The sequence below is a fragment of the Carcharhinus amblyrhynchos genome, chromosome 30 (genome assembly GCF_965287045.1).
Source record: "Carcharhinus amblyrhynchos chromosome 30, sCarAmb.v2.hapA, whole genome shotgun sequence".
Taxonomy (NCBI): domain Eukaryota; kingdom Metazoa; phylum Chordata; class Chondrichthyes; order Carcharhiniformes; family Carcharhinidae; genus Carcharhinus; species Carcharhinus amblyrhynchos.
Window position 1 is genome coordinate 29,093,189 of NC_137353.1, and position 8,813 is coordinate 29,102,001.

Sequence of the window (8,813 nt, forward strand, 5' to 3'; positions counted from 1 at the left end):
GACCAGTCTAACAAATTAACAGAGAGAACCGGTACAAACAAAAATAAATATTAGCAAAATGTATTCACTGCTGTCGCAGGTATAGATGGACTCTGAGCCGAATGACCTCCTTTTGTGCATAATGTCTCTCTGTTGAACAAAGGAGCCTGTGTGTGTAAGACATTGATAGAAAACTACATATTGCTTTTAAATTACATTTATATTAGCCAGATTCCTAACATATCTTGCTCTCTTGAGGATTGCATGCTTGTATTTGGAAAAATCCCAATCCCTTAATATGCTTTCAAAATCTAGCTGTTCTGTTGCTTGAAATGTGTTTCATACTTTAGTATGGGCTTGGACTTTTGAGAATTTTCTCAAATTTAGGGATCAGATTAAATTTCAGAATGTCCAAGATATAAAAATTGTTGTTTCTGTTTAACCTGAAGTTTTGCTTCAGTTTTTATTTGCTTGACCTGAAAATCTATTGGTGCAATTAGTCATTATGGATGAGGCTAAGAAACCTTATCCTAGCGAAGCTTATTTCTGATTTTTTCCGAGATGGGATAGCTCCGGGGTGATCGAACTATTTGCAGCTACTTTCAAAATAAAAGTCAAATCTACATTCTGAAGTTTCATAAAATTAATTTCATAAATGTTTTATTGATTGAAGGAAATGTTTCATGCATGTTGCTCCATTCCCATGTTAGATGCATTTAATGATTTTGCAATCTTTGCACAGTCATATTTGTCGAAGATGAAATGCAGACTCATAATAATCAAGATGTCCATTTATATTAGATATTCACCATTCTGTTGCCTCCAATTTTTCCATTTTCTATTCCATTCTCAGCTGTTTGTGCAACTGTTTAAATTGCTTATTATGAATTTAAATTAAAGGAAAATAGGAAAAGCTAGTCGATGTTCCCATTAATTACTGTTCGAGGATGTCACCTGGAAAATTCATTTGCAAGGGATCAAAATTTTGCTATATTATGATATCTTTTGCGGTTGTATGTCTTTGTTGAAACTTTCGGACCAGTTTCACATGTGAAGAGTGACCACATTGTATTGGAGAGCTGCTCAAGCTTTGGGAGCAACAACTCAGTGTGAATCTGCACCTGAAGAAGACATGGGTGGGAAATTTGATTAGTGAGGGCTGGGATAAATTTATAAAGCTGCATGCATCAAAGAGAAGATTTTAAAAAATTTGGAAATTCTGTATGTAAACATGCTGCTAATCAGTCTGCAGAATTTCTAAGTCTAAGTTTATTTAATAGTGTCACAAGTAGGCTTACGTTTATGTTGCAATGAAGTTACTGTGAAAATCCCCTAGTCACCACACTCTGGCACCTGTTCGGGTGCACTAAGGGACAATTTAGCATGGACACTACACCTAACTAGCATGACTTTCAGACTGTGGGTGGAAACAGGAGCACCTGGAGGAAACGCACACAGGCACGGGGTGAAGGTGCAAACTTCATACACACAGTGACCCAGGCTGGGAATTGAACCCGGGTTTCTGACGCTGTGAGGCAGCAGTGCTTGCCACTGTGCCAATTTATCACTGATAAGTGTCCTTTACAAAAGTTCCATCAAATTCTTGTTTCCTCTTTATTTGTTCTGATTTGTGTACACAGCATTTACCTACCTATTCTCATAAACCAAAACAGTTTGTCCTGATGACACTTCTTGTGTTTGCTCTGAGACTATGCTGAACAACATTGTTGGGATTTGCTCCTGTTTAGAACAAAGTGTGTGGAGAGAACAATCTATTTAAATTCTGCTGATGACAGTCCAGACTGGGCTGCATTATTGAAAGTGTGTTTGAATCCTGGCAAAGGCATAACAAGTTGCCGTCAAATTTTGCACCGGATGATAATTGAGCTTTGATTTATGCCATCATGTGAAAGTATACTGGGAATTAATGTTTAAATGAGAATAAAACATTCAAAACTTACTATGAATCAAACTTGCGATTTGAAGCTTTGGAACACTGGTGGCATCTGCTGCACTCCTAAACTAATAAAGTGGAAATGTGGTTTCAATAAGACACCTGGTTCACCTCTTGAGCAGTCAATGTAACTTTTTACAGATTTTCATTTGGGCATCCTGTTTGATTTCATGGAAGTAATTTTAGTCCATAAATAAGTTAACTTTGTGTCATGCTGTCCATTTTTTATAAGAGCTGTTAGCAGTCCAGGTCTAAAGAGTTCAGCTGTACAAACTGGTTGTCTGTCATTTGAAGTTTTGCTCATATACTTCATGGAAAATTGGTAGTTCAGGATAAGAAAAATGCTTGTCTAGCCTCATTTGGAACTCCATGTAATAATCTGGTAGCAACATACAGCAATATTTAACAAGAATGATCAAATGGGTAGTTGTTGTTAAAAGGATCAGTGTAACCTTAAAGTTCTATTTGGCTGAATCTTGCCTTAATTGGCTGGATTTTGACAGCTAGAAGTAACATACTAATATCATTCATGTTAGAGCAGGTTCTGACACATACAGCAAGTACTGTCAAAAATATCAGTTCCAATAAGTTAATTAGATGTTAACAGCTACTTTGCAGCTGAATGCTATTTTCTTTAATTTGTTTGAAACCTGGACTATCTCATTTTAAATGAGGGGAAATACATCCATTAATTAAATAAGATATTATAGAATGGCCTAATACTAAACCATTTTTGTTGGTAGCTTCAAGGATAGAGACAGCCATTTTTCTTGGCAGCTGATGGATGAGTACCTCAGACCTGTGAGCTTTTCATGCAGCAGCTTGTGTACATCTTCACCAGTCATTTGGGAAGATGCAACAATCAGAAAGCAACGTTGTGAATTGTGACTTGAAAGACAATAGCTTATGTGAATTATTTTCTGTTTACTGCAGTACTGTGGAACATTATACACCGGGGTAACCTTGGACCCCAAGCGATAAACACAAGTTCGGGGTGGTAGTGGTAATTTTAACATAGCTTGATGGACAGGAAGCCTGCATGATTGGCTGGAAGAATAGTTTGCACCCTACCAAATATTACTGTTGACTGACTTGGGTTTGACAGTTTCCTTACAGGTTGATTAGAGTAAAATTTCCATCAGAATTCAACATTATAAATACACTAGCATTATGCACAAATAATTCCTTGTATTTTCATTCCGGTTACTTGACAAGAAACATTTTTGGTTTCTTGCTCATTATTTACTAAATGGAGATTGTGTGTAAACTATAGTGTTGAACAACTTTTGTTTCCTCTGTTTATAGGTAAATGCTAATGTTTCTTAAGAAAGCTATAAAAGAAAAATACAAAAAAAGACTTTTTCTAGTTGCAGTTCATATCCAAAGCTACAAAGTATGGTGCCAAGAGACTTGCATTAAATGTGCATGATTTTCTAAATTTGTAAGAACAATTGAAGCCTAAGGTAAAAATTGCAATTGCTGACAATGTATAGCAGATTTGTCAACACTAGTAAAAAGACAGGTTAATATTTTAGATGCAAACAATTTTTGTCAGAATTGGATGGCACAAGATAAGTGAATCTCTTTGTAAGAATAATGCAGAGTTATAACCTAATAGTTCTGATATAATTGCGAAGATGGAATGAACTATGAAAAAAATCTTCTATTGTACTTAACATCAAGATAACAAAGTTTGTGATTAGTTTCACTTTGAAGTTTTAAAGTTTATTTATTAGTGTCACAAGTAGGTTTACACTAACACTGTGAAAATCCTCTAGTCGCCACACTACCAGTGCCTGTTTGGGTACACTGAGGGAGAATTTAGCATGGCCATGCACCTAACTAGCACATCTTCAGACCCGGAGAGGATGCACGGACTCCGCACAGACCGTGACCCAAGCCCAGAATTAAATCCGGGTCCATGGCACTCAGAAGCAGCAGTGCTAACCACTGTTCCCTGATGCTATATATATATATAAATATAGTGAAGTCTTGGCCCCTTGACATCTGCTAAATTGTCTTATTTTCCTCTAGGACTTGTGCTGAATTTTTTTGAGTGAATTTAAGTTTTTTGTATGTTTTGGTATTCAGTGTAAAGAAGATAAGCATTGCATTCAGCATGATTTATTGCAGCACAGTTATATTACAGCATTTCAAATTGCTGTAGGAGCACATCATTATATCATTATATCATTTTATCATTTTATTTAAAATATTACTTGATTAATTTAAGTTTGAAATTCAGCCTATTTAGTTGTGTTAATGCAAAACAAAGGAAGTGGGCTGAAATGCTATTGCAATAAAGAGGCTTTGAAAAGACATTCCTATCCAAAAACTGGCAACTGTTAATACTTTAGCAATGAATTGGAACAATGTGAAAATGGTAATAAATGGTGAACAGAGCCTTTGTGGACAACGGGATTAAATCCCTGTTTAATTAATAATTTAGTGGATATTCAAAGGGGGAGAGGGATTTAGCTGGTTAAGGCCTGTTTTACTTGAAGTAGAAACTTTTCTGAAGTAAAATGCTTGTAATTTGAGATCGCATACCAGACAGTAGCCTCTGGGGTGATTATACTTCAATGGTGTAAGTAGCATAACAGTCACTTAAAATACTTGTTTTTCCTTCCAGACTGAATCGAATAGTTGAAGACTTGGCTTTTGTGACTTACATAAATGTGCCAAAAACCATTTCAGATTCAATCAGATTTTTAGTTGACTCAATCTTTTCAGAGCTTCACTATGAGAGGTTTTTATCATTATAATTCATATCTTTTCTACTGATTGGATGTCATTTTTTTCCTTATGACTCAGAGTTGTGTGAATTGACAGTATCACACTATTATGATACTGGAGCAGAATCTTTGGTTGCAATTTTGAGGACAGTGAAGAAGTGAAGCACTTGCTGCTGATCTTAAAACTGCTCACAAAGATCAAGTTCTGGGGTCAAGTAGATAGGATTTCTAGCATCTAGCAACAGTGATGCCAGTAAGCAGGCTGAATAACCATTAACACTGAATAATTCTCAGAAAAAAACAGACGAGAAGGAATGAGCAGGTTTTACTCGTCACGTTTTATAATTTTATGGATTAAAGACAAAAATGGAATACTGAACATTTTTTTTAAATGAACTCATTTTAAAAGTTTATGGAGATTTTAGCATAGTGTGAAGAAATTTGTAATTCCGTAAATATCCATTCAATTTTCATGACAGAGAAGTTATTTTGCAGTAATTGTGGTATAGAATGTCATTAAATGTCATTCAATGTGGCGTAATTTATTCAAAGGTTTTTATGGCAAGAATAATTAAATAAAATGTGGAGGTTCATATCAAAGCAGTAATTTCTAATTGAAATCCATCTGAGGGCTTCAACCATGCACTGAGTGAAGGAGCAGGAAAATACATTATAGCAGCCTTTAGCTTTGTGCAGACACCAGAGAATGCTGTCAATATTATAGAGTAATGTTGTCAGTTTCAGAAGTATTAAAACTACAAAATTTGAACCATTTTATTAGGAAAACAATCTACATATCAAACTTTTATTCATAAAGCATTTTATTGAGTATGCCAGTAACTTCATTTACAATTGAATTGCTTTGACGAATACCTGTTACATATACAAATGTGGTAGCCAATTGTAAAAGCTGGTTCCTGTGAAAAGTCAAACCCTGAATATGGAACTATCTCTCTTGCCCTAATTCAACCATAAATGGCTCTGTTTGCACAGCAACTGTTTGTTTCCTTTCCCCTTCCAGAAGACTGTTGTAATTCTCATTTTTAAAAAAACCTCCAACTTCTAAGGGTGGCACAGTGGTTAGCACTGCTAACTCACAGCACCAGGGACCTGGGTTCAATTCCAGCCTCAGGTGACTGCCTGTGTGGAGTTATCACGTTCTCCCCATGTCTGCGTGGGTTTCCACCTGATGCTCCAATTCCCTCCCACACAACAAAGATGTGCAGGTTAGGTGGATTGGCCATGCTAAATTGCCCCTTAGTGTCAGGGGGACTAGCAGGGTAAATATGTTGCGTATGGGGACAGAGCCTGGGTGGGATTGTTGTTTGTGTAGGCTCGATTGTCCGAATGGCCCTCCTCTGCACTGTAGATTCTTTGATTGCCAGGTATCATTCTGTTTCTAACTTCCTTCTCTTCACCATTCACCCTCTCCTCAAATTGTCATGTTCTGTTCTCCCAGAAGCATTTTTTAAATCCCTTCGATTTTGTCTCCACCCACCTACTGCACAGGGACCCTCATCGACAGCCAATCTCCTTTGTCACCAACCTGGGTGTATTATTTCTTCTTATCTTTCTCAACTCCTCCTTGGTGTTTAACATAATTAATCAGTCCGGCTTTCTTCACTGTTTCCTCTGTGGTTCTCTTCTGCTGGCTGCACTCCAATTTGATCCAACCGAACTAGAACGTTGGTCCTTTAGAGGATGAGAAAGGGGACCTAGTGGTAGGGGATGGGGATATGGCTAAGGTATTGAATAACTTTTTTGTTTCTGTCTTCACGGAGGAGGACGTGAATAATTTGCTGGGTGTTAGCGATGGAAAGGTGGTAGGACTGGAGGGTCTTAATGACATTACTGTTACTAGAGAGGCGGTGCTCGACAGACTGTAGGGGTTGATTGTGGACAAGTCCCCAGGACCGGATGGAATGCATCCAAGGGTTCTGAAAGAAACGGCGGAGGTGATAGTGGATGCCTTGGTGGTTATTTTCCAGACGTCGCTGGATTCCGGGGAAGTGCCGGAAGATTGGAAAACGGCTAATGTTACGCCGTTGTTTAAGAAGGGTGCCAGGCAAAAGGCGGGGAATTATAGGCCTGTTAGTTTAACGTCTGTGGTAGGTAAAATGTTAGAATCCGTCATTAAGGAGGAAATTGCGAGGCATCTTGAAGGGAATTGCTTGATAGAGCAGACGCAGCACGGTTTCATTGAAGGGAAGTCGTGTCTGACAAATTTACTGGAGTTCTATGAGGATGTGTCTAGGGCGGTGGATAGAGGAGAGCCGGTGGATGTGGCCTTTCTGGATTTTCAGAAGGCGTTTGACAAAGTACCTCAAGAGGTTATTGCAGAAGGTCCGGGGACATGGAGTTGGGGGTAGGGTGTTAGCGTGGATAGAGGGTTGGTTGTCAAATAGGAGGCAGAGAGAGGGGGTCAACGGGTGCTATTCGGATTGGCGGATGGTGACTAGTGGAGTGCCCCAGGGGTCGGTGCTGGGGCCTCAGCTTTTTACCATTTATGTAGATGACCTGGAGGAGGGAACCGAGTGTAGGGTGTCGAAATTTGCTGATGACACCAAGATTGGGGGAACGGCAAATTGTGCGGAGGGTGTGGAGAGTCTGCAGAAGGATCTAGATAGGCTGGGCGAATGGGCCAGGAAATGGCAAATGGAATTTAATGTTGGCAAGTGTGAGGTGGTCCACTTTCGTAGGAATAATGGTAGGAAGGACTATTACTTACTTGGCGAAAAACTACAGCAGGCGACGGTGCAGAGGGACCTCGGGGTCCTTGTGCATGAGTCGCAAAAACCCAGCTTGCAGGTGCAGCAGGTGGTCAGGAAGGCGAATGGGATGCTGGCCTTCATAGCGAGGGGGATTGAATATAAAAGTAGGGAGGTCTTGCTGCAGCTGTATAGGGCATTGGTGAGGCCGCAGCTGGAGTACTGTGTGCAGTTTTGGGCGCCGCACCTGCGCAAAGATATTTTGGCCTTGGAGGGAGTGCAGAGGAGGTTTACTAGGCTGATACCGGAGTTGAGGGGGTTGAACTATGAGGAGAGGCTGAATAAACTAGGCTTGTACTCGTTAGAGTTTAGAAGAATGAGGGGAGATCTCATTGAGACGTATAAGATGATGAATGGGATGGATAGGATAGAGGTGGAGAGACTCTTCCCGCTCAAAAAAGACAGTAGGACTAGGGGGCACAGCCTCAAGATAAAAGGGGGGCGGTTTAGAACGGAGTTGAGGAGGAACTTCTTCACTCAAAGGGTGGTGAATCTCTGGAATTCTCTGCCCGTTGAAGTGGTGGAGGCTGCCTCGCTAAATATTTTTAAGACGCGGGTTGATGGGTTTTTGATAAGAGAGGGGATTAAGGGTTATGGGGAGAGGGCGGGAAAGTGGAACTGAGCCACGACAGATCAGCCATGATCTTATTGAATGGCGGGGCAGGCTCGAAGGGCTAGATGGCCTACTCCTGCTCCTATTTCTTATGTTCTTATGTTCAGTTACAATTTGAACTCCTAACACACACTCAGCTGTCACCCTCAGAGTACAAGAGGTTTTCCTCATTGACCTCCTTCTCTTTCTCATTTAAACTCTGCTGATTGGGTAACACTCGGGGCAAAAGATCACCTTCCCACCATCAAACTTCATTTGATGGGGATTCACAAGTGAAGGATATTATATTTGGCTTGTAGTCAGAACAATTTAACATCAATCCTATCATATTATGAAAATATCTCCCTCTGCTCTTCATACATTTCTCAGTATCATAAGTTTGTGCAGAGTCCTACACTGGATCAGAGTACAAATTCTAATCATTTGATCTAAATTGATCACCTTTGCCATGATGCTAAGCAATATGAAAGTTAAACATAACATTCAGCTGCAGTGAGAGATGCTTTTCTCAGATGGCACCATGTTTGGGATGACTTAGTGATTATTATTTTGTTTTTGGCCTGACCTGAGTAACTTAAAATCAACAATGTAAAATAAGGAATAGAAGAACCGGTAAATAAACTGTAGAAGTGAATCCTACACCAGACTTGTTCATTGTACTTGCGGAGAAGTATGGATTTTGAATTATATGAAGTAATTGGCAACATCATCTTCATTGAGAATTTCTTTGAAGATTAAGGTAACATTAATATCATTTAATGTCG

The 8,813-nt window shown here is 39.3% G+C and overlaps 1 protein-coding gene across 4 annotated transcripts in view; it reads left to right on the top strand.

Moving 5' to 3' along the window:
• The window catches only part of mtor (mechanistic target of rapamycin kinase), a 283,244-nt gene that overhangs the window by 110,108 nt on the left and 164,323 nt on the right, over window positions 1-8,813 (top strand). The gene's annotated exons all lie outside the window — the stretch shown is intronic.